This window comes from Leuresthes tenuis, unplaced genomic scaffold (genome assembly GCF_036924035.1).
Source record: "Leuresthes tenuis unplaced genomic scaffold, fLeuTen1.0.hap1 SCAF_6, whole genome shotgun sequence".
Taxonomy (NCBI): domain Eukaryota; kingdom Metazoa; phylum Chordata; class Actinopteri; order Atheriniformes; family Atherinopsidae; genus Leuresthes; species Leuresthes tenuis.
The window spans coordinates 8,073,464-8,097,809 of NW_027325360.1; the positions used below are offsets into that span (position 1 = coordinate 8,073,464).

The 24,346-nt window shown below is 39.7% G+C and overlaps 2 protein-coding genes across 4 annotated transcripts in view; one reads left to right on the forward strand and one right to left on the reverse strand.

Annotated features, from left to right (window-relative positions):
• The window catches only part of hspb8 (heat shock protein b8), a 480,000-nt gene that overhangs the window by 188,308 nt on the left and 267,346 nt on the right, over positions 1–24,346 (reverse strand). The window lies entirely within an intron of this gene.
• The window catches only part of taok3a (TAO kinase 3a), a 58,182-nt gene continuing 34,443 nt past the window's right edge, over positions 608–24,346 (forward strand). The window contains exons 1-2 of one of the 3 annotated variants that reach the window (XM_072387410.1): positions 608–781; positions 23,744–23,874. The gene's annotated coding sequence lies outside the window, so the exon portion shown is untranslated. Of the gene's footprint in view, positions 782–946; positions 1,048–1,217; positions 1,236–23,743; positions 23,875–24,346 lie in introns of those variants that run through there. The other 2 variants (XM_072387411.1, XM_072387412.1) reach the window with 2 other exon arrangements.

A 24,346-nucleotide genomic window follows, 5' to 3' on the forward strand; every position in this document is an offset into this window, starting at 1 on the left:
AGCACTTTCCCAACCTGTGGGTCTAGTATTTCCCAAATTACTCTTATTTCACCTATAGCTGTAGTTCTAGGTAATTACAAGAGCATTTTTACACTAAACTTCACATAGATATGATTTAGAACTAAACAATACTAAATTTTGGTTTAAAACAACATACAAACAAACATACATACATACAAACAAACAAAAAAAGCAAGGCTAAGTAACCGCTGAGCACACATTGAATGGTACTAGTTGAATGTTGACAGTTTAGCAGCAGGTGGCAGTATCGGACTGAGTATATTCTGGAGACGAACAGCCCATCACTGAAGTTGCAATAGAAACGTGATGACTCAGTTCATGCATCTTTAATGATTTGTAAAGGAAATAAGGTATATAATGGTTTTGGTCGTTCACTTTCATGTTCTAAGATACTTTTTAATTAAAGCGGCGTCACTGAGAGGATATTTAACATTTTATAATTATTTGTTTAGATTTTTGTAAATAAACGAAACGTATCCCAATTTAACTTTGGATTAAATTCTGTTTTTTTCTATTTAACGAAAAGCTTTAAAAGTGCATAGCCTCGAGCGGTGCCCTCACCACACGAGACAACTTTATTTCCGCCTGTCTGTCAAAGTAACTGTCAAACAACGAGCTGGAGGTTGTTCGCCTGCTGCTCCGTCATTCAGGAAGTCTAGACCAACTGACAGCACTTCGTGAAGTCACACCGACATCTCCAGAGTCGGACTAAATACTCGTGAAGAACGTACTCATTTAGCCAGGACGAGTTTCACCAAAGGTGAGCAGCTTTTTCTCTCCACAGTTGTTGTGCTGCTGTCACTGTTTGTTGCGCCGTTAACCGTCAACGGCTCGTGCTGTAACCTCGCGCCCTCAAACTGAAATGACACTTCCTCTTGTGTCAACGGCGAAGCCACTGTAGCTGCAGCAATTAAAGTGGATTTTTAATGAGTGGAAATGCTTCAATGTTACACTTGAAGTTGGAAATGACCACGGTCGTCTGGTTTTGTTCGGCTCGTTGTTTCAACGCCACTCTCCTCGGAGGTGGTGAGTACAGATACCAGCAGCAGCTCGCTGGCTTTAAGTGCGTAGGTCTGCCTTTTAACGACCAAAACGAAGTGCATGTTTACACCTTCTTGTGTGTTTGTACCTGCTTAAAAGCTACGCCGAAATGTGTATGTTTACGCTTCGAACTGACGGTGATAAGCTTTGCTGCTTGGTTTGCTCCTCGGGGGGTGAGTACGCTGAGCCAACGTATGACAGGTTGTAGTGAAGTATATAGTAGGAGGGGGGGTTGTAACGGCAGCAAGGCGCCTTGATGTTGTGTAAACTCTCCTATATGTAATTTTGGTGTTGTCACGCAGTCTGGGTCAGTTTGTGTGAGCGTGTCACATCCTAAATGACTGTGGTACCCTCCATTGTACCCTACGTTGTTGTGAGTGAGGTTTTACTATCAACGCGCAGTCACAATGGCTGTCAGTTGAGACACCAACGTCCACTACACATGACCCGAACCCCATTTTACTACGTCTCCTTGCTCTCATTTAATTAGGCGAACCGTGCGGGGATTCTCTTGTCCGCATGAATTAAATTGTAGTGGAAGGTTGCGTTGATTTATTGCAAAGACAACAACGCATTAATTCGTTTCTCTTTATCTGCCAAGACTTTCCCTGCGTCAGAGCCATAAAAGGTAATCGGGTGCACGCGAGATAAAACATGGGCAAATAAGCGGCGTTACAATTAAACGTAGGCTGACGTGACGCTCTCGAAATGGCAGATGTAGATAGCAAGCTGAGCACTAAAACCCAAGCTGACCCAACATGATGTCATCTGTCGTTTGTAGAGCGCATGAGTGAAAGGCAGCAGACCCGCGTTTCACTGCTAAACTGTGAGATTAGTGAAAAAAAGCTATATTTTAAGAAGCCTGCTCGCACAATTTCAGACAAGATCACCGGGTGTGTAAGCCTTTATGGTGACATTGCACCTGCTCGTCTTTCAAATCGTTTTACGGTATTTTCTGACTTTTTTTCCCTTTCTTTTCACGCTCAGAGCCAAAGAGAGGATTTAGTGTGGTTGAAAACTCACTACACACGCATTTCGTTTGCAGCATGTAATTTCACTAGTTGACGGTGATGCATCGTGTTCAACCGATGTCACTTTGAGGAAATGCATCAGTGTAACTTTGTGTATGCAATTTGTCAAGAATTTCAGTGCCCTATATGCTTAAAGAGCAAACTGCTGTTGTGCAGGCCCTTTCACATCACTCATGTCTGGTAGGCTCTGTGGCCACCTATCATGCCTGTGGGAACAGAAAGTGACATACTTCCTTATTAGTTATGGTATCTAGGGCAATTTAATATTTATGATTTTACTTTGACCCTGCTATTTGACAATAGGTTTTAAACTCAGTTGTTGGATGTATCCAGAGTAGGTGTAGGTGCACATAAAGTTGTGATAAAGAAAGCACACCCTCTTTCACTCCTAAATCTTCAGTCATCCCGACATAATGATGATGATTTAGGTCAAATAATCTCATCCTCACAAGGTCTAAAATTAGATCAATAAAAGCTCAGATGACCTGGACTTTGACTGGACCATTGCAACACCTTGGTGCCTTTCTTTTTCAGCCATTCTGCTGAAGATTTCATGGTGCGCTTGGGGTCATTGCCCTGAACCTGTTACAGGACCAGTTTCAGTCAAGTTTTGCTTTCAGACAGATGGCCTCATATCTGACAGAGGAGTTCATGGTCGACTCAATGAGTTGAAGGTGTTCAGATCCTTTGGCTGCAAAACAAGCCCAAATCCTCAGCCCTCCACCACCGTGCTTGACCGTTGGTATGAGGTGTTTGGGCTGATATGCTGTGTTTTTTGTTTGTTTCTGCATTTTTGCTTCAGTTGGAATTTGTTGTTGTTCTTCTGAAGTTGCATTAACTGAATTGTAAGACCCGGTAAGGACCAGGTGATTTTCTATTTTTCTATGGTATGTACATCCTTAGAATTTGGAGTCTTCTTCTTTTTCACATGGCCGTAAGCTGTGGAAAAGGCTTTCTTATACAGATTGACTCCAGTGAAATTGGCCATATTTGGGGAAATAGCTCTTTATAGTGCATGTTGTGAGACGTGTTATGAAAAGCTATTTTTTTCTGTTTTTAGTATGATTTGTATGTAATGTGACAACAGCAAACTTCAGAGGCGGGGGTTGGGGTTGTGAGCCAGACATGCTCACACTGAGGCCATGTTCATACTAAAGGTGGTCAGCCATTTTCACACAATTTAGCTTCAAGATTAGTTTAAAGTCAAACACATTTTTAGGGCTTGCTGGCAGCATAACACAATGGTGTTAGCATTTTCCCCCTCATTTTTCATTACTGAGGCTCCCTGATATCTAACAATGCTTAATTTCCTCAGCCAAACCTTGTGAACGACACAACAAGCCTTTCGAAAAAATATACACTTCCTGTCACCACCTGGATTTAACTAAGAAAATGGATAAGAGCCTCCCATTGGATATTTACTGCACGGATGATTATATTTCGGCTGTCAACATGTTATTTAATCCTAGGTGATGCTTAGAGTAGCTTCTCATTTCTTAAAAAAAGCATGTTGGAAGACACATCCTGTGGTCGTGGAATAGATTTTAATCTGTTACAGAAGGGTCAAATTATTGGAAAAGAAAAGATCTAAGGAGATTGCTATTAAAAACTGGAAGGATAGTGAGGAAGAAATGTGGTTGGAATGATCGTGATTGGCGATCGATTTGGTGAAATCAAATTGTAAAAATTCAGTAGTCACGGTTATGTATAATCGTGAAAGTAAGAGCATTTCCACACGCACAATATGAAAGGAGCTTAAGGAATTGAGACCAAACATCTGTGTAACCGTAAGGAAACCACCTCAGTGAGGTTAATCGGGGGGGAAAAAAAAGGCTTCGATTTGCTGGGGAGCATATAGATTGGACTCTGAAGCAATGGAAGAAGATGCATACATGCAATGTTTCGCCATAACATCACACAAGGTCACCAAAGAGCGAGGGAAGTTTTGCAGGATGCAGTATTCTTTGAATCCTGGCCTCAAAGGCATGTTAAGGGTTCATGATGAAATGATCAATAATGCAGCATTAGAGAATCTATGAAGTTTGACCCAAAGAAGATATGGTCTGACATACTATTAACCCATTAAGACCTAATGCAGTATACGGTTATATTAGTTCCCTGATGGAGTCTCAGATTTTAAAAGCTTAATGTAAAAATGCCTTCCTACGCCAGAATGCTCAATATCAAAGATAGTCTTGGAATGACAGTCTACAGGAAAAGATCATCTCCTTCAGATGATCGGGCCCAACAAAAATGGGTATGTGCTGATGCTGTGGTGTTTAAATTCACCGCCATAATAAGTACAAAAATTAAGGTAAATCAATCCTGAGACTATAGTTAGAAAAGGTGGAAACAGAGGTGGAAATATTTAATTTCTGCAAGTTTCATCCAATTGTTTTTAATGCAGGTGAAAGGAATCTTAAAATGAATGGAAAGCTCAAAAATGGCAAGGAGGTGGATCTTGTTTTGAGATTATTTTGTAAGAAGAAAAAAATGTCCAAGGAACATTACGCTCAACAGTACAGAAGTTGAATATTGGGACCCAATTATACTCTGCAATGCATGTCCAGGTGACCAACTGTGAGCACCAGGTCTTTACAAAAAGAGAGCAGCAGGAATTTGTTGGAGTTTGTTGGGTTCAGGCAGTGTTTGTGATTGAAGGCATGGCTAACAATAAACATGCCTGCCACCAAGTGTTGAATGTGTGTGTGAATTTGAGACAAATGAGTAAAATTGATTTCTGATGTTTAATTTATTTTACTTGCAGTGTGTCAACAACTGCAGTCACTGTCTACTACTTAAAATGTCTGTGTGGTGTAAACTAAAATCTAGTTGTAGTTTTCGTTTTTTGATCAATAACACCAAATGTATCTGTGGCCATATGGTAAGAACAAAGCCCCCCCCCCTTGTCTACAAAAGCTGCGAAGACTTTGCTTTACTTCCTTTGCTAACTGAAACCAATAGCACCGTGTGCCATCTTGATAACATTTCTTTTGATGGACAAGTTGACCCGTTATTGAAAATGTGCCTGTCTTCTACAGCCAAACCTTTGATCCGGATTAGAGAATGTGTCCTTATGAGCTTTAAATGATTAAATTAACTTCATATAGATGAAATGGATGCAGCAAAGTGGCCTACTTCCCACTGCTTAATCACAGTCTTGTGCCTAAACACATGCCTGTACACATGATATAAAGGCTGCCGCTGATTATGTGTATAATAGTCAACTCTATTCTGTAAAACAGGTGGAACTTGTTACAATAATTTTCATGACTTCTTTATACTCTTTACAGCTACTTTGAAATATTTTGGTGCTGAATGCAACATATTTTAGTGTCAGGCAAGGCGCACGTTGTCCTGCTAGTAATGATTGTATTCGAGGAAGTGTGTAACGATCTTCTTCTGTGTGGAGGACAAACTTAAAAAGTTGGTCTATACTTCTCTACATATCTGTGTGACAGCCATTATTATGATATTATTATGCTTCATGCCTCTTGTTTTGCGTCTAAACCAACCTGTTGAAGTGGAAAACCTGTCGTTACTTCCAAGTTTAGCACGGCTGACATTTGAAAGACTCTGTAAAAGAATCGTCAGCATGGTCGGTGCTACAGCAGTTTGGTGGTTTATGCTACAGTGGCAGAGCACATCAATATTAAAGTGACGGTGTCAGGCCTAATGTTCTGCAGTGATCTGGTTTAGCATGTCTAATATAGGAATGCTGTCTCAGATGACAAGGAGAATTATGCCCTCCCCACCTCCCTTCTACTTGCAGAAGTGTTCATGTGTATTCCTTTTAGTGATTTCAAAAGACAGCAACTCTCTGCTACATCTCAATCTTGTAAAGCCGGCAAGAGAGTACCTGTGTATATATATATATATATTTGTTAACAGCATTAATCCACAGTAGAACTTCAATTAGTCAGCCAATTGTAAGGCTACACACACAAGCCCATGTTCATAGTGGATGTATCCCCAAGTCACCCTCATGTAGGTTTAAAGGCAGTGTTTGGACCCAAGTCAAACTCTGTCATCTGTCTTCTCTATTTGATTAAATGTGTGTGTGAACAAAAAAAGTGAACATTTATGTGAAATGTGTTTTTGTTTTTAAATTTTTTATCCATGTGTTGATTCCTGTCACATATACCAAAAGTCCAGCTCACAGTCAGAAGCTCTTTCATCCGACTGTATTCCTGGATTTGATGGAAATCTTGATAGGAGTCGGAGGGAAAATTGGGAAATGGATCTTGTCATGGCATAGCATAGCAGCTGGTGCTGACCTGAGTCATGGCCTTGGTCAACAGAGAGGTGTCTGGAAATCACAGGCCAACAGATGTCTCATCCGGACTGACTGCACCACCTCTGCTGTTCACTCATCACCCTACACTGTCTTAGTCCAAGCAACCACTTTACGTTTTTGGCTAGTGTTACGATCCAGCTGTCTGTCTTTGAAGTTTTCACAATGAATTGTGCTCATTAAAAGACCTATCGCAGCATTTTAAAAGTAAGCATCTGAAGGGGCACGTAATGGCCTTTATTCACCTTGTCTTTTATTAAACAAGAGGGTAAACTGATTATTATTTTTTTGAAGCACATATTCTATTCTTCTCATTGTTTTTGCCAAACGATGTGTCATAAAAGAGGCATTCTGGCAAGTTGGCCTTAGTGGGTGTGGGGAGACTAGCATGAGTGACTTGATTACAGCCCTTTATTAGAAGCATGCCTTCAGTCCTCCAGCAAAGATGCAGCTGTGACCATGAGTCGTCGTTCCCCCCCCCCCTCGTCTCATTCCAACCCCCATTATGTTTGGCTACATCTGTCTTCATCTATTGTGAAATCAGCAAGCCTCTATCTGCTCTCCCATGACTTGGGCAACTTGAAGTGGCGGGGGATTATGAGCAGCCATCACCATCGCCGAGAGACATCACCACTGCTTATGGCTGACTTGTCTTATATCTTCCCACCACCACCCCTCTGGGTCTAGGGATTAATTTAGCTTGTCAGAGTGGAGGAAAAGGAAGAGACATGAGTATTTTTAGAACTACATGGTTCACTGTTATGGGGGTATTTAAAAAATTGAAACTGTCATGTCATAGACCTGAAATTTGTATCTGTTCTGCTGACATTCCCCCTGCATGCGAACGACTGGGAAAACTCAAGTATGCACTGTTAGCTTAGCAGAGTGGGACATGTCAGCAAAGCTTAGCATGCATGAATGTGATGGACACTTTTGCTGATGCGAATGCGGGTGAGGTAATATATTGCACCACCCTGGTCTATTTTGGGAGCATCCTTTGGTTTCCCAAAGCGCTTTTGTGTCACACAATTATACAAAACAATTTTTACTCAGCAGCTTTTCAAACATGAGTCTGGACTTGTCTTTTGTTGCTTTGTTTGCCATTGGCGAAGCAGTTTCGTGTCAGCACACTGGGCTCTATGGTCAGCAGTGACATTATTCAGTGACTGTTGATGAGTTGTTATTCCACAACACTCACAAATGATTTAAGGCTGATATCAACTGGCAGTATTGCTCTGAATCTTTTTGGACACCAAACCTGATGTGAATGCTTTAACTCCTCATCTTGTTGGGCTACCACAGTGTGTGCCAAACCCACCCCCCATCCCCCCAGCCCTAGGAGAAACTAGGCCTCTGCCCAAGCTCTGTGCAGCCCTAATACTGTGACTGGACAGCCTCCATTGGGTCAAGTGGAGATTTGCTGCTGATGAATCTAGGGGAGATTGTGTGAGCTCTCACCAACCAGCAGTGCATCAGGGTATATATGGCTTTTTTTTAATTCAAAGAAAAAAATGGTTAACTCAGTTTTTGTCTGACTAGATCTTTGCTGCAGGATTCTCCCATCAGACATAATCGAGGCTAGAGAATTATGGAGACTGTGCAGTATCTGCTGAACAGCAAAAATATTCCCTTGCATTTCAGTGTCCTCCCATAACTGCTGTCAATAACTCTCATACTTTTTTTGTTAATGCCTGAATCCATCAGACTGGATATGTGTCATATGGCAGGAGGGAGCACACAATAAGAGTTTCTCATGAAGAAAAATGATGCAATAGAGGTCAAAACAGGCTTCTGCCACCCTTTTCTTGCTTAATAATCCATGCTAGGATAGCTTTGTATGCCTTTCTGAACCAAAAAAGCCTGAGGTGAAACTTAACAATTGTCCAATTAAACTGTGGCTTGAAGGAATCTCTGCCAGTCAACACCCTACCCCTCTGCTTCCCTCACTCACTCTTGTTTCCTCTTACACAAAAGCTCTCATCATACATCAGAACAAATAAACCAGATGTGCAGCACTACAAATTCAGAGGGCTATGAACCTTAGGATAATTGCGGGGGTTGACACTGTACCAAAGGGCTAATGAGGAAGTAGTGAAATTATTATTATTATAGGCTGTAAGGGTATCAAAGAGGCCGATGTATGCACACTCTCTCCCTCGACAGCGACCTGCCTGGCCCGTGTCCAGCTGCTGTTACCTGGCATGGTTGTGGGTCATTGTCAGATTGGAACAGCCTTTTCCACATCCGAACCAATTCAGAAGGAAAGAATTGGAATTAGACTGGTTTTACCGCCATCATCATAAAGTTTCAAAATAATAGAAAAAGAGAAAACGAGCCGGAAGATAAGGTTTTGACATTCGGCATGATCAGTGTCTTTTCAGTATTGCAGCTTGTAAAAGCTTTTTGAAGTCGCATTTGCCTCATTCCTCACACAAAGGTCTTCTGGATCTGTGAGATTCTTTGGTTGTTGTACATCCTGTTGAGGTTGTCCACTGTGTAATTTTTTATTTTATTTTATTTTTTGCAGTTGGATGAAGCCACCGTTAGTTGTGTTGCAGACAGTATGGTGTATGCTTCAATATTCGTTTCCATTGAATTCCCTTATTTTTTATGGGAAGTTTCTCATGACAAGAACAAGATTTTGATTTCATGGAATTCTGTTCGTCTTTGTTCTCCTTTCATTGGGTTCACCTTGAGTTTATTGATACCAGAAAATATCTATAACCCCAATTCTTAAAGAGTTGGGATGCTGGGTACCAGTACAATAATTTACAAATTCCTTAAACCAATATTTTATTCACAATGGAGTACAGAAAACATATCAATACCCATTTGATGAAAAGTATCAGGTCATATTGAATTTGTTGAAAACATTTCTCAAAAAGACGGGACGGGGCCGTGTTTACCAGCCGAGCGTCTCTTTCTTTAACAACAGTCTGTAAACATCTGGGAACTGAGGAGAACAGCTGCTGGAGCTTTAGGAGAGGAATGTTGTCCCAGCCTTGTCTTATACACTTGCACACATTTAATGCTGAATTTTGTGGTGAGGACAGGACAGATTTTGATTCCTCCATGAAGGTCATATTTGAGCAAATCTGCAGTCTGATTGTTCCTTTAGGTCTTTTTTTTTTTTTTTTTTTTTAAAGCAGTGGTTATTATTTTGTTCTGACTTGTCTTTGGTATTTCAGAGCTTAACTTGTCCATCATTCCTGCTAATTTCAAGTTCTTGTGACATTGTGAATTTATTGATTGGCTCCCTGGTAACTCTTTGCTTTTGTTCGACAGCCTTCTCTTTTTAGTCTGGCATCCACTGTTGGTAATACTATGCGGTGGCTTTGAGGAGCCTGCGGCTGCCAATTATTGACACAAACTTTCTGGAGTGTTAAGAAAGCTTTGGAATTTGCATCACCAAGTATTTGTACAACAGAGCAGGATTAGTGGATTAGTAAGGTAAGATCAGGTTCATCCATGGGTTTACAGTGTCACGAAGCTGATTCACATCTAACCTGGGTGTATCGCCATGGTGACACATGCTATAACTTAACCTGCTCATAGACATGGGCGCAGAGGGTCTCTTCTCATTATTGCCTATTTAAAGAGTAAGACTGTCTTGGAGATGTATCAATGGAAGGAAATGCTTATCTTAAATGGAGACTGATTTTTCTGAAGAGTTTCTTGTTCACTTTTGGGAGATTTAGAAGTAACTTGAAAATCTCTGAACTATGAAAGCTTTCTATGAGTTTTTTTTTTCATACTCTCCCCATACTGTCCTCAAAAATGTAAGTGTATGTTAAGAATGGGTGTGTATACATGTATGTATGTATATATATATATGTATATATATATATATATATATATATATATATATATTCTATAGCCTGGTTGTTATGAACATGAATTTTAATTGCAAATTACATTACACTTAAGCAAGTAAAGAAAAAGGAATAAAGCATTCAAACCTGCCTTAAAGGGGAAGTTAGTTTTTTTTAAAACCTGGACCTTATTTCGATGCGCGCCGCTGCAGCACAGCTTATTAACGCCGTGCTTGCTGTGTGACGGCTATTGTCACATGGAGTTTGCTTCTGCTAGTTTTGTGCAACATGGCAGGATATTTATCAAATTCTGATGATGTGGACGACGACTTTGAGTACGATGGACGTCCGTACCGTTTTGAGCCAGAGTATATGGATGAGGAGCTCCTGGAAAGGAGCAGGAAGTGGCGCGCGTAGATGATATCATTCTACTAGACGCGTGTGTAGAAAGCCCCCGATAACCCTTCTGATAGCCCCCAATAACAACAACACAGCAGCTCTGAACTAACAGTGCAATAGTACGTGTTCATTCATTCATTTATTCATTCATTCATTCGTGTTAAAGTATTGGTGAAATAAAGACAGATAATGCCTTATTTAGAGGCTGTATTGTCTATGCCCTGTTCACTCCCGTTATATGGATATATGTGGATCTCGATTGACCTAAATAGAGTCCGAAGGGCGCTGACTTTCACCAAACTGTTATCGGTGAGTAGATCAATGTATTTTCTGCCAAAAACAAGGTCCAGGTTTAAAAAAACTAAACAAAACAAAAAACTTCCCCTTTAAGGCTACATCTACAACACACTTGGCTAATTTAACAGCATACAAATTCAAAGTGATAGTGAATCCTTTCATGCCTTAATTTATGGGTACCGACAAGTCCAGGTTTATAGTTGTTTTTTGTGGCCACCACTGGCCATTTTTACGTGAAGGTGCACACATATCTGGAGTCAGAAAACCTTGGATTACTTACCGTGTTGATGAGTCAATGGAGATTTTGATTAAATTAGCCAAAAAACAAAAAAATACCAAGCATATGATACACTTGGTATATGGCCCCAAGATTAGTTGCTTTTCGAAATCCAGGATGCTCCCTAAGTACGATGCGTTCTTCCAAATCATATCCTTCTTGGGAGAGATTCCCTTATTGTGTTCGAAGACCACATGCTGGAACAATTAGTTTGCAAATGGTATCAGTCAGTTACACCTGACGCACAACAGTTGTGCTGACAGAGGTCTTTTGTCTGTCCGCTCCTAACACAAGGCACAAAGGACTGAAATCTGTCCCACTGATATAAGACTGCCGAGTAAAAGTGGAAGATGTCATAATGATGAAAAGTTTTTTGGATGTAATGATCATCCCAAACTAACATTATATGACAAGTTTGCAGAAGGTTGTCCTCTGAAAGTGTCTGTTATTACTGTGTAAAAAAAAAAAAAAAAAAATCTTACCTCAGGTTTATATTTTTATGGACACACTGTAGGGTTAGCCCATAAAATTTTAATCTCTTAAACAATCGTTTAACAACACCTATTGATACTTAAGCGTCTAAGGTTTTGAAGACCAACACATTACTGATAACTCGTTCATTCCTTTAATTGGCCTGACCATCGGCTACTCAAGCATACAAATGCATGCAAGTAACAGTTAACATTGATTTTTACCCTTATGTTATATGGATAAGATTTATCCTCCACAGAGTAGGTATTTTCTTCATTCTCTCTTTCTTTCAGTCCCTATCTCTGTTAGTGTGCATGTGTAAATGCAGCTTGGATGAAACTGTGGCACCTAAAAGGGGAAGGGGGAGAAAAAGTTCTGAGTGTGAATTAATTCCCAAACTAATTGCGGGCAGACTTTACGTGGGATAAAAGCTGAAATCCTAAAGCTTAAAACCCATAGGCCCTCTCCCACTCTGTGTTAACCCCAGTGATGATGTACATAATTTATACTGTCAGTGTATATTTGAGGAGGAAGAGGAAGAGGCAAATCTCAAGGGAAATGACTCAGTGGCCTAGATGCATGTTTTTTTTTTTGGTGTTTCCTCCTCTTAATTTCCTCCCTCAGTCTTTCTTACATTTTGGCCAGTCATTTGAGTCTTTTCATTGTAAAAGAAAAGGGGGGTGTGGGGGATGGATGGATTGCTCAGCTAGCTTATACTTGGCCTGATGTGTTGTACCATTTGAAGCAGAATAGTTATGAGCCATTACCCTGTTGAATATGACACACTAGCAGCTATGTAACACAGATCAAATTAAAAAATTTGGGGCACTGTGCCGTACTGTAGGCTTTCGGAGAGTGAGGCTAACTATTGTGGTGTTTCTCTGGGCCATTTGCAGATTTAAATGCACATCTCTTATACCCCCAACCCCCCCACCCTGTCTTTTTCCTTTTCTCGGTCAGCTGAAACTCAAAGGCTCCTTCACTTCACTCTAAGAGACCAAGCCATAAATACATAACCGTGAATCACAGCTTCCCATGAGGCCTCAGCAAAATTACATCATACATTGTTTTCCCTCCAAGAACAAGGCTTCTAAGAAACAAGGGCGTCTCGTCCACCCAGCATAGATGTCTTACTTGGAATCCGTTCTCCGAGATGGGAGATTTAGACTAGACTTGTGTATTTGTCTGGAGGTGAAACAAGAATTGCTTTTAATATAGCAAACCGTGGTTTGCATCTCAAGAAAAAGAGGTAATCGAAACAATTACAACTATTTCTTCTGGATGTAGAAAAATATAAATGAACCTCTTCTCAGTCTGTTGCACCAGATTACAGAATACATTAAAAGCTGGTTCAGTCACAATATCTGACAAAGATGGACACATATGTGGTCAGTACTGGCTGACCACATATGGTCATGCTCATGTTTCTGGAGCACCAGTCACTCACTCCTAGCTAATGGCAGCTCACTCTGTCTGTTAAGTTTCAGGTCTTCTAAATATTTCATATTGAATAAAACTCAGCAAGTGACGATTTCATGTCCTACTCTGTAATGATTTCTCTTCTGCTCTGCTGTCCTGTGGAGCAAGCAATACGCCTCTGTTAATCTTTTTGCTGCCCTTGATTGGAAAATCCTGTCGGGCTTTAGAGAAACACTCAGCTCTCAACCCTCTCCTCACAGACACGCACACACCCTACCTTGAACTTAAAAAGCTTGATCATTTAGTGTGTACTTCAACAAGGTAAAGGTTCCGTTGTGCTTTGTAATCGCATGCATTCTCCATAGATGTATATTTGGTTATGTGTGCCAAGTCTGTGAGTTTTTGAGCATTTTTGTTCTTGCATTTAGATTCTCATGCATTTTGCATGTGGCACTTATTGCTGTTGTGTCAAGTAGTGAGCTGGGACTCTCTCAGCTCAAATCTTCTCCAAGACCTACATGGGGAGAGCTCTAGAGACTTTGAAGAGTCCAAAATACAGGGCCTCTAACCTCGCCCCTCACACAGCACATAAAATTTATAGGTAATCTACTGTGTAATAGTTTGTCATGTGACTTTGACCATGGCATGGTGGTGCAGTGAAGCAACTGTTTGGATATTCATTGAAAGTTCAGTTGATGATTCTAAATGTGAGCAAATATTGTGGTCCATCTCTTTGGATAAGAGCCCCGATGGATTAATTGACAGATAATATAACCTTAAGAAAAAGATATCACGGTTTTCTTCACTCTGTTGAAATAAAAGGCCTAAAATGTGTTATTTTTGATTGTCTATGGAAAAACAACTGAGCATAAACTTAATTTATTCTTAAACAGCGTATAGAAGACCTGGATTACACATAAATTAAAACCGTATCATGTCACCTAATTGATTTTAGTGAAAGCAGAATAATACTAAGAATGAATCAAATGATGCCATAATATTATGCTGATTTCAATGTTGATTCACACATTAAAATAAGTGAGTGAGAGTGTTGACTCGTTCCGGTCCCAATGCTTACAGGAAATCCCCATAACTTGCTGTGCTGTGAGGTTTTGTTTCCTCACCACAATGAACAAACACACACAGTCAGTCACACTCCGTCTCCATACAGCAGGCCATTTGGGACATTCAACAATGATAAACTAAAAAAGAAATATAAAATCATACCAGCTCTTTAATCTTCTCCACTATGTGTGAAGTATAATTAGTAGTTTTAAATAGCTGATGGTAGCGAGTTAATTAGCCATGCTATTTTCTTTGGTAGTTAGCCTATTGGAGGCTGTTTATTTCACCAGTGCTAGAAATGTTAACTCTCATAGTTGGTTGCAAATGTTCCTTCCTCTGATGGACCTTCTTTGCAAACTCCTGCATTTCAGTTTGCTGTCCTCCTTCAGAAACCTTTTTTTGCCAGAAAAATTCCCAAACAACCAAACTTCAACCTCGGAGCAGCTCACACCGCAGGTCGACAGGGTGGAAACTCTTAGTGGTTTTGACATCACAACTTTTTAAAACCTTGATATACCCTGAAACTGGCCCAAGCCTAGTCCAGGGCATGTAGTGTTGACTAAGCTCGACAAACTTCTTCAGCATGAAGTGACTGTGGGTAATGGATGAATGTGGCCTTGCCCTCTCCTTTGTGTCACACGTCTATGATGTATTCATTTAAACATCCAAATATTTCCTTGTAGTTACACAAAGTTCAGCTCTCTAGTCATTGTATACTTACATGCCTCAGTATGCTTGCACAATGTTTGTTTGCTTGGTTTTAATTCCATTGCTGTCATAATTTGGGGTAAAGAATGTCATTGTAACAGCAATCAATACAGCTGGGAATTGATGGCGTTATAATCAAGCCTTGGGATATGGTCCAGTCAGCATGAGGGTCCTGGGTCCTAGCACAGTCTGGGTAGATGAGGCCAAAGGCGGTGAGCGTTGAATTGCTTTGTTTCGCTTTCACACCAGTTCAGCATGAGAAATAGGGCTGCCACGATTAGTCGACTAGTTACGATTATGTCGACTATTAAATTTTTCGACGACTGATTTAATAGCCTGCGTCGTTTTTTTTTTTCTCCAAACTTTGTTTTTCTCTCAAACTGCTGCAGCACCTTCCACTGCTGCGTCTGCCTTTCTGTCCTTGACACACATGCGCAGTAGTGGTAACCGGGGGTCAGCCGTAATGTCACAGGAAGTTAAACCAGACAGGCTCTGATATCATGGCTACCCGGCAACGGAGCTCAAAAGTGTGGGAGCATTTTAAGAAAACTAAAGACAAATGTGTGCAATGCAATATCTGCAAGGCAGAACTTGCCTTCCACGGCAGCACAACGACGAGTCGATGCTGTTCTCAATGCAGTTTTTCGTGAGCTTAAAGTTATATGAATGAGGAGGTCTGTGTCTTGACTTTGTAAAAGTTGCTTGAAATGTAAACAAACGGTATTTCTGGTGCCAGGTAATGAGTTTCTACATGTGAAATGCCACAATATTTTCCCCATGATTTTCAGTTCACTCCCAGATACTTGAAGGCAGAACACCAGCATGAAATTAATTATATTGCCAGGTTTGTCGTAGTTTTTATGGACATATTAGTCACAAATCGAAAGTGTTATCAACAGCTTTATTTACACCGATTTTAATTTTTTTCCCCTCAGATTGTAGTGAGATAATAATTTGCTTTTTTCATATTTTGATTGTACCAGCAAGCATCCAAAAGCAAGGGAAATTTTCCACTGGGAAGCATTCTAAAAGCCAGATAATGTATTGTTTTATTTGTAGATTTTCCTTTCATGTGGCCCTTTTTTATAGATCTTAAAATCAATGTGATCAAAGTTTAAAATTTGCCATTCTGACAAAATTTTGGACACCTTTACTTGCTGAATATATTTCTGCCCGTGACAATCTTCAAATGATCTAATATTATCCAAATTGATGGAAAGCTACTTAAATGATGACATGTACAGAAAAAAGATGAATGAGTTAAAGCAGGTGTGTCATGACACTTAACAGGTTTAGACTGCAGAGAGACCCCAACTGATTCTTTGTTGAGCTTTGTGACCCTGGGTCAGCTTTGTGGATTACATTTGGCTTATGCATGGACCAGTGCTTTGGAGATTACGACCCATTTAACCCTCTGACTGACTGGTCTCCAGTCACCTATAGGCTTATTAAACCTGAACAGGCCAAATGTGCAGGTTGGTAATGTGCTTCTGTACAAATCTTTGATTTTGTGATCATAATAGTACTTGAAACTTAATATCGTGTTCTTATTTTGAGATTGCATAAGCTCCAGTAGGTGTTGTCGGTGTCAGTGACTTAATGTTTCAGTGGTAGACAATTATAGGGTTCAGGAGCCATTAAACATGTATGCAAAGAAAGTATGTTCAAGTGTGCATGACAGGCCATGGGTGATCCCGTTGGAAATTAAGTTTGAAGTGAAAACCAGGTTGTGAATGATGTCCATCATTGTTTCTCAAAAATGACTCATGGTTATAGAGAATATTCTGTCCTCGGTCAGCAGTGTTGAAGATGGGGTGTTTGTATTTACTTGGGCTGTGTTTTTCAAAAGTAACTATTACAGACATGTTACTTGGATAAATGCACTAAATGGGAATTAGCACAACAGTGAACAACCAAAGCTATTCCTCCTTGTTATTAGTAGAGATTACACTAAACACCAGAAAATGAATTCAGCCAAATAAGACTCCTTTACAGATATACTCATTTTCAATTAGCAGGAATTCAATCTTCTAGCAGCATTTACAGTGGCTGAGATGATGGCTGCAGTGTTATGTAAAATGCATCTCTGGTTCAGGTTGGAAAATGTTCCCTACGACTGAACAACAAGTTATTGTTTGTCCATGACCTTTAGAACGGCACTTTGAAGCATTTTTTTCTAGTCTGATTTCCCTTTAAGCAGGAGGAAATCATTTTTCTGTGCCATGATCCTCTAAGTTGTAGATAGGATTCTGTAAAACATCATCATGCTTTAGGTTAAAGGTCGACCATTTAGTTTATCCTCACATCATCATTACTCTTTACCTTTAGAATATCAGCTGCGATTTTTCTGCAGAGGAGTTTAAAATTTGAGTGACTCTTCTTATGGACAAAGAGAAATTAATTTATCTGGGTTTGAGAAGTAATTTGCTCTCTCCTTACCTATTCCTCTGTCTCTCTGTTTGTCAGTCTTTTTCTTTTCCATTTCTATTTCACTCACTTTAAGTTTAAAAGATGCATCATAAGCAGAAGGCACACCGTACATATTCTGACTGTAGTAACACACAGCTAGAAGCCAAGCTGACGTAGGATAGTTTTTGCCCATATTAAAGGCCAGATGTAGGTTAGTGTGTGCCCTGAGGGTTATTTCATGTTGGATTCTCCCGGGGGACAGTGACTAAAGCAATGTTGTTAGGGTGCACAGAGTCTCTGTAAATCTCTTCAGATTAATTGAATGGTTTTTGGACGTAATTTGCATAAAATCTAACATGTGCTCATTAGTGTTTGGTCGGTGAGTCAGCTTAGAGGAGGTGGCGCTGGTGGAGTTGTGCTTTTAATATAATGAATTGGTACTGTGCACGGGCAACAAGGGTTTTGACAAAAAGAAAAAAAAAAGATTGCCGGGGGGGGGTTATAATCAATAAACTCCCACAATTGCATGTTTTACAGCACAAAGTTGACGGATCCACCAGGAAGTGAGAGCAAAGTCAGCCAATTAAGATAATACTGAACTGTTTTTTGGACGATTCAAAATGTTTTGTTACTGGAATCAATTTTTGGTACTTTCATTCTCAATACCAGTTACTCAAAATAAATGGTATGTTTTAATGCGATAAGAAAAGTCTTAAGATGTTTAGAAATTGTATTAAAGTGTTTAAAGAATGTTTATTACAAAGGAAATTTAAAGTAAATCTTGTTCTAACAGGAAACTGCTGTTATTGACTGATCAGTAAACTGCCCCACTTTAACAGTAAACATTTTCTTAAGTGAGCAGGCTTTTTATTAGAATACTCTCCTCTCCCAAACTCTGCACATCTGTGTGTCTTACCTGTTGATCCTTCTCTCACTCCATAAACAATGCCCTCTTCATCCCTTACTTTCTGTGATGTGCAAAATTGTCTGTGAGGGAGTGCTGAATGATTCAACAGCCCAGTGACGGTGCTCAGTGACACTGCACTCATTGTGTTTGCTTGTTTCGTTCAGCTCGTGTGTTAGAAGTGGGAGGTGTTTGGAAAAGAACACGTGGAGACGAACCTTCTGTGTGTGTGTGTGTGTGTGTGTGTGTGGTGGTGGTGGTGGTGGGGGACTGAGTTTGGAGAAAGCAAGACAGTAGACAACGCATACTATTGACCAGGTTGAAAAAAAAAGCTCAGCTGAAAAGGCGCTAACATTGATCGCTGCCAGAGAGGATGAATGGCTTTGATAGAGAAAACACCAGGCTTAGATCCAGAGGGACAAACACACACAACAACTGCTCTGGATTCATGGGATTTCCCTGAAAAAGCTTTCACACTGAGTGAGCGATGGTCTGTGTGGCACGGCATGTGCGACCAATACTGTGTGTTTGTGTGCTCGCAGGCCCCTACAGATGTGTGCAATATGCAAAGCATAATGACACGGGTCGCCGCAGCGCTTGCATTAATTCAGATAAAAGAGATTTCAATCTAAACATCATATATAAGGAACTTTAAGGGATGTAAAATGATTTTTACAAGTTCCATGATTAGAGAAGACCGTAGCTTGTTTGTTTGAAAGGTAGTTGAAGACAACAGAAAAAATTACCACACGTAGTTCAGTGGTTAAACATCTGAATTTTGGATGTGGGAAAAAAACTTTTTCCAGGCGATCGTTGTAGATCGGTAGAGTTATGTTGGATTTTCTGCCAGTTGTCTTTCTCTGTAACACCACTGGTGGTCCTCAAAGCATTAAAACGCATAGATTAAGTTTTTCCAATGCAAACAATCTTGAGGAATTTTATTTTGAGCAGAACAGTGTTGTGTGCTTTTTAATGGTCACATTATATTATGATTTGGGGAAGTATTTGGAGATAATCCATACCAAATTCATAAATGATCACCTGTTTAGTGAATGATCAGAAATTATTCTCGCTTAGTTTTGCAGTTACTTTCTCATTTGTTTTTTTTTTTGTTTTGGTAAATCACAAACACATTGTTTATTTTTGTGTTGAGTGCTCACTTAGTGACAATGTTCACTTAGGGACTGTGTCCACCTCAAACCAGGGATTAATAGTAAAGAGAGATAATCCTTCTCCCACCACTCCAGCCCAACACTGACATTCAGCTGCACAGCGACCACTTTACAGATATTCTATATGTGGACATGTGAGAGGGCAAAAAGTCCTGTGAAAATCCTTCTCAAGTGTTAAGGTAGATACCGTATGCTGAAATTGTTTCTCATTACATAACACCCTGTAAGTCCATATCATTGCAAATGGCTGTTCTACATCAATATGGAGCTTAAGATTGATATTGACGTAAAGCTTTAAGGGAAAATGGAGCCCTCTGCTTAGTCACAAGTGCAAAAGATATAGCTTGGCACTATTTTGAGCTAATCTACTTGAATGGCTGTAGTGTGGAGGGTTGTTACACCACAACATAGCTCATAAAATTAAGCCGAGTTGTGCATATTCTTAGTTGTTTTATGTACTTTAAATGTAAAATTGTCATGACAGTTCAAAAACCTTAATATTCGAAACTGCCCCTGCTCTCATTTGATCAATGCAAGGGTTAAATAACCAGGTTTACTTCTCCATGGCAGTCATGCCTGTGTAAATAAGCATGTCCAGAAAAAAGCTGCATACCCTACAGCTACATGCCACACTGGAAAAACGATAATCAGTTTCTGTGCCAACCCAATAAGAGTAATTGTCTCAGATTGGCTACCCCTATTAGAATTTTCTGGCTCCACCACTGTTCTGTCCATTACTACGATTTACTAGATGCAGGATTGTAGGTTTGCATAAGTCTTAAGCAAAAGTAACTTATTCAAAAGCAATATAAGTTCAAAAGTGATGTTTCCATTCATATTTGACTTTTTACTCTCTTGAAAGATGATAAATATTGCTGATAAAGAAACTCTTCTCACATCAGTACTTCAGCCCCAGTCTGTAGTGGTTGATGAAAGTCTTTTTTTAATTTTTTTTATTTAGATTTCCAGAATTAACATTTAGTTGAATTGTAGTTGTTGAAATTATTTTTTTGTTTTGTTTCTTAAAGGCAACACGTGAATGTGAAGTGAAATCCCTTTTAAATAAATTCCACGTTAAGAATTGGCTGTTTTTTTTGTTTTTTTTTGTTGTTTTTAAATTTAAATTTAAAAAAAAAAAAAAAGAATTGTTTCTAGATCTGCCAACACCCACATTTATGATGACATTGGACTTAAAACTAATCTGAGAAGTTAACACTACCCAGCGTGTGTGTGTGTGTTATGTGCTTACTTGTGTCAGTCGTGTCACTAAAGCCTGTGAGATGAGAGCTGCCCTGAAGTCCCCAAATCCTGCTTTACAGCATAAAGTGTGTATTCCTCCTTGTGTGAAAATGAGTCACTGCTATAAAAATCCACACCATGTCTCACTGGAAGGATAATCAGAACATAATGTTTGGTTTCGTTTTATCTCACTGGATTATTTTTTTTTCTTGGCCAGGGAGAATTTGAATATTGTGGAATTACTGTTTAGCCTCAATATGTCACAGCGAGACACCTCGTTGTAAGTACACCTGCCTCCACCATGACTCAACAAAAGAACACCTTGCGTCATTATCGGCCACACAGGGAATCGATGGGATTTGAATTGGGAACGTTGAGTCTAGCTGATTTAAAATCAGGCACGTCGGCGATCAAAGGTGACATGAAGAATTTCCAGCCGTTTACAGTATTTCTTTGCTGTGTTTAAAATATAACTCACATTTACAAAAAGATGCTAGCATTTGAAATGAGTTCGTTTCTGTCACTGCTGATGGTCAGTGAGTATTGTTTCTCAAATGGAGTCAAAATGTCAAAAACATTTTGGTTCCACTGAAGAAGTCTCCTGGTCTTCATCTTTTAACATTTAGTTGAATAGCTGCTGCAGCCACTTTCAGGACAATGGTTGAAATTGATTGAACAATGAACTTATTCATCTGATTTTGCGTTCAACTTGATACATTTCTTTGGCCGATCTGTCTTAAAGACGCTTTGTTTTAGCTTTGCTCAAGAACTATAAGCAGGGCTTTTGCCAAGCTGGGACTCGAAAACAAAAGCTTGTGACTCAGGATTTCTGATTCATATCTCAATGAATGTCATAGAACAGGAGGAGTGAGAAGTTAAAGGCGTGTATCAGGATTTTTACAAGTCATCAATATTGCATACCAGTACAGTACGTCAGTAGTATGTTTCTTGACATTGACCTACATTACTTAATAGAACTAGAATTTCTCCAAAATGACCTGTTTCTACTAACAGGTGTGAGTAAAGCACAGTGAGCACTATTCAGTTGAGGGTTTTATTGACAGGAAGTTCTCATGCTATTCATCACTGTCTGCTCTTTTTTTGTATTTATCTACATTTCCCTATCTCTCCTGTAATTTGATATGCAATGATCCTATTTTTGTAAAAAAAAATTGCTCATCCCTTCTGTGTCTCATACTTCTTTTTCTATCATCTCCTTTCCTGTCTTTACTGTTTTCGCTCACTTTTTGGATGTGCTTAACAGATTTTGCATCGTCATCTGGCCTCCTGGCCTATTCTTTTTTCCTCCATCACCACAACTTGCATACACGCAGGCACTGAATTCTCAATCTCAGCAACCCTTTGTTTCTGCGGTTGTTCATGACATGCCTCTTAACCTCCTAAAAAAAGAAAAAAACCTGCTGCCCCAGCTGTGCTGAAAGTCATTCTGCGAAACTTCTGTTTCTGCTTTTTCTTTTTTACTTTGCTGTTTCAATAGTTGCAGACAGGGCCGTCTTACTAGTCCACGTCTCTGAAATAAGGCTCTTCTAACTGATAGGCCATAATTTGATGAATCAAATACTTGACAACTAATTATTCGACATTTGATAGATTTTTTTGTCTCTAATTGAAGCCATTGGATGAGAACATGTGTAAGTGTATAGGCTGTATGTTCAGAGTGATCTTTTAAGAATAAGATCAAATTTAATTTTAAGACATTCTAAAGATGGAGTTGAATAAAAGACACACAATGAATTCCAACTGCTACATTTATTCCTAATCTTTGCATCACTGGCTGATCATAAATGCCAAGCAGGGTGTAGAGTGAGGAGGAGGAGGGTAACCACAACTTTCCCAGAGGCTCATGCAAGCGTCAGTTTGTGTTATAAATCATTCAAAGACACTCAGAAGGGGCACAATACATTTTTATCCCTGTTCTCTCATCCATCCATCCTCTTTCTCTGTTTTATTATTGAGTGCGGTTTTCTCTTAGAACCCGATCTGCTACCAGGCACCATCACAAGGAGGGAGGGAGAGGCTTGTGGGTTTAACTGAGAGGGCAAAAGATGGGGGTAAGAAGTGACTTGTTGAGAGAAGAGGAGGAAAGAAGGCATTTTAGTCTGATTCAGTGTTTTTTTGGGGGGTGGGATCTTATGTCAGAACAGCTCTCAGATTTGACGTTTGTGTAAAAAATACTGAGTGTGATGAAGAGAAATACTGTTTGTGCCTGCCTTTGTGTATGTTGAAAGTTGTGTTTGTCCAGATTTTTGTGTCCTTGAACTTATGGATTTGAAAGATTTGAAAGACTGTTTGGCTGCAAACTGCCAACACATTTACTTGGAGCACTCTGGTGCAGCACATCTGGGTCTTTATGGCCCTTGATTTAAAATGAACAAAACAAAAAAAACAAGCAGGTGTAGAAAAGCAGCAGATACCATTTATTAGCAGCTGACTAAGATGACCGAGCATTGATGCTTATATGATCACATTTCCTCTGAACTTTCTTGTTGTCTTATGGAGGTTGACTGCCTCTCCCGAGGCTGATGAAATAAGGGATCATCACAGTGGATCCTCGCGTTGCTGAGACGATAATAACTGACAATTATTAAAGAGATTTTCATTGCCTGTTGAGTCATTCCACCATCTGCTCTTTTGAAGAAATTTGAAAGCTTTCCCTCTGTTTGCTCACCTTCCTCACTCTCCTCCCTCGCTTTATGAGCTGAGCAACAGCCCTCTGTGCTGGAGAACATTGTATAAAATGTATAATATGCAGTCCAGATGCTTTTCAGGCTGTAGAGTCTTGTGTTTTGGAAATGTCTCAGTAAGAAGGAATGGGAAAACAACATTTTTTTTTTCATGTGGGTAATTACAGGATTCCTAATCAGTCACTAACTCAAGTAGACGATCATTGGTGCCACTGGGCTGCAGAGTCTTTAAGTTTTAGTTTACTTTTAGATTTAGATGAAATCATAGAATAATTGTCAAAGATGATTGCATTAAGTGCTTCAGCATGATCAAAAATGTTCATTTGTCCGGCTAATCATTGAAAGATGCTTGTAATTTCACCTTTTAGTCACACTATAACATGGCTGTGCCACTTCATGTGTTTAACTTACATGCACCTGATGAATCGTAACCCAGCATTCTAACCCTTTTTTTGGTTTCCTCTTCTCTCTCACTGCAGGTACAGCATTATTCCAGTTGCGATGGAGGCTGGCAAATCATTAATTCTGATTTTACAATAAGGAGAGAGAAAAAGGAGACGGAGAGCAGGACCGAGGCCAGCACGACACCCTCTTTAAACATTTCTAACAGGTCATTTACACACATTGTCTGATTCTGGGATGTTTTCTGCTCTGAGTTCATTGTTAAAGTATGTTGGGTTTTTTTTTTAATGTAAATATATTTGTGTATATATATGTGTGTGTGTGTGTGTGTGTACAGAAATACTCTTCAAGCTACAGTTAGATAAAAAGCACAGGCACCAACCACCTGTAAGTTGGGTTATTTTGCCTCGGACTGAAAGGTCACTGCCCTCCTGGCTCTCTGATGTACAAACAGTTAACCAGCCCTGTGTCATATTGAATTGCAGCACACTAGCATCAAGGCAAAGTTCATCTGACCTACACCATTTCTTTCTCGAGCTACCAATGTTGTGCCAAAATGTAATAGCACTGACACATCACTGTTAGTTTCTACAAGAGTGAGTGACTTTTGATTTTAAAGTGCTGCTTTTATGCTATATTTTTCTTGTGTTTACAGAACACTTGGCTATGTTCTGTTTTGT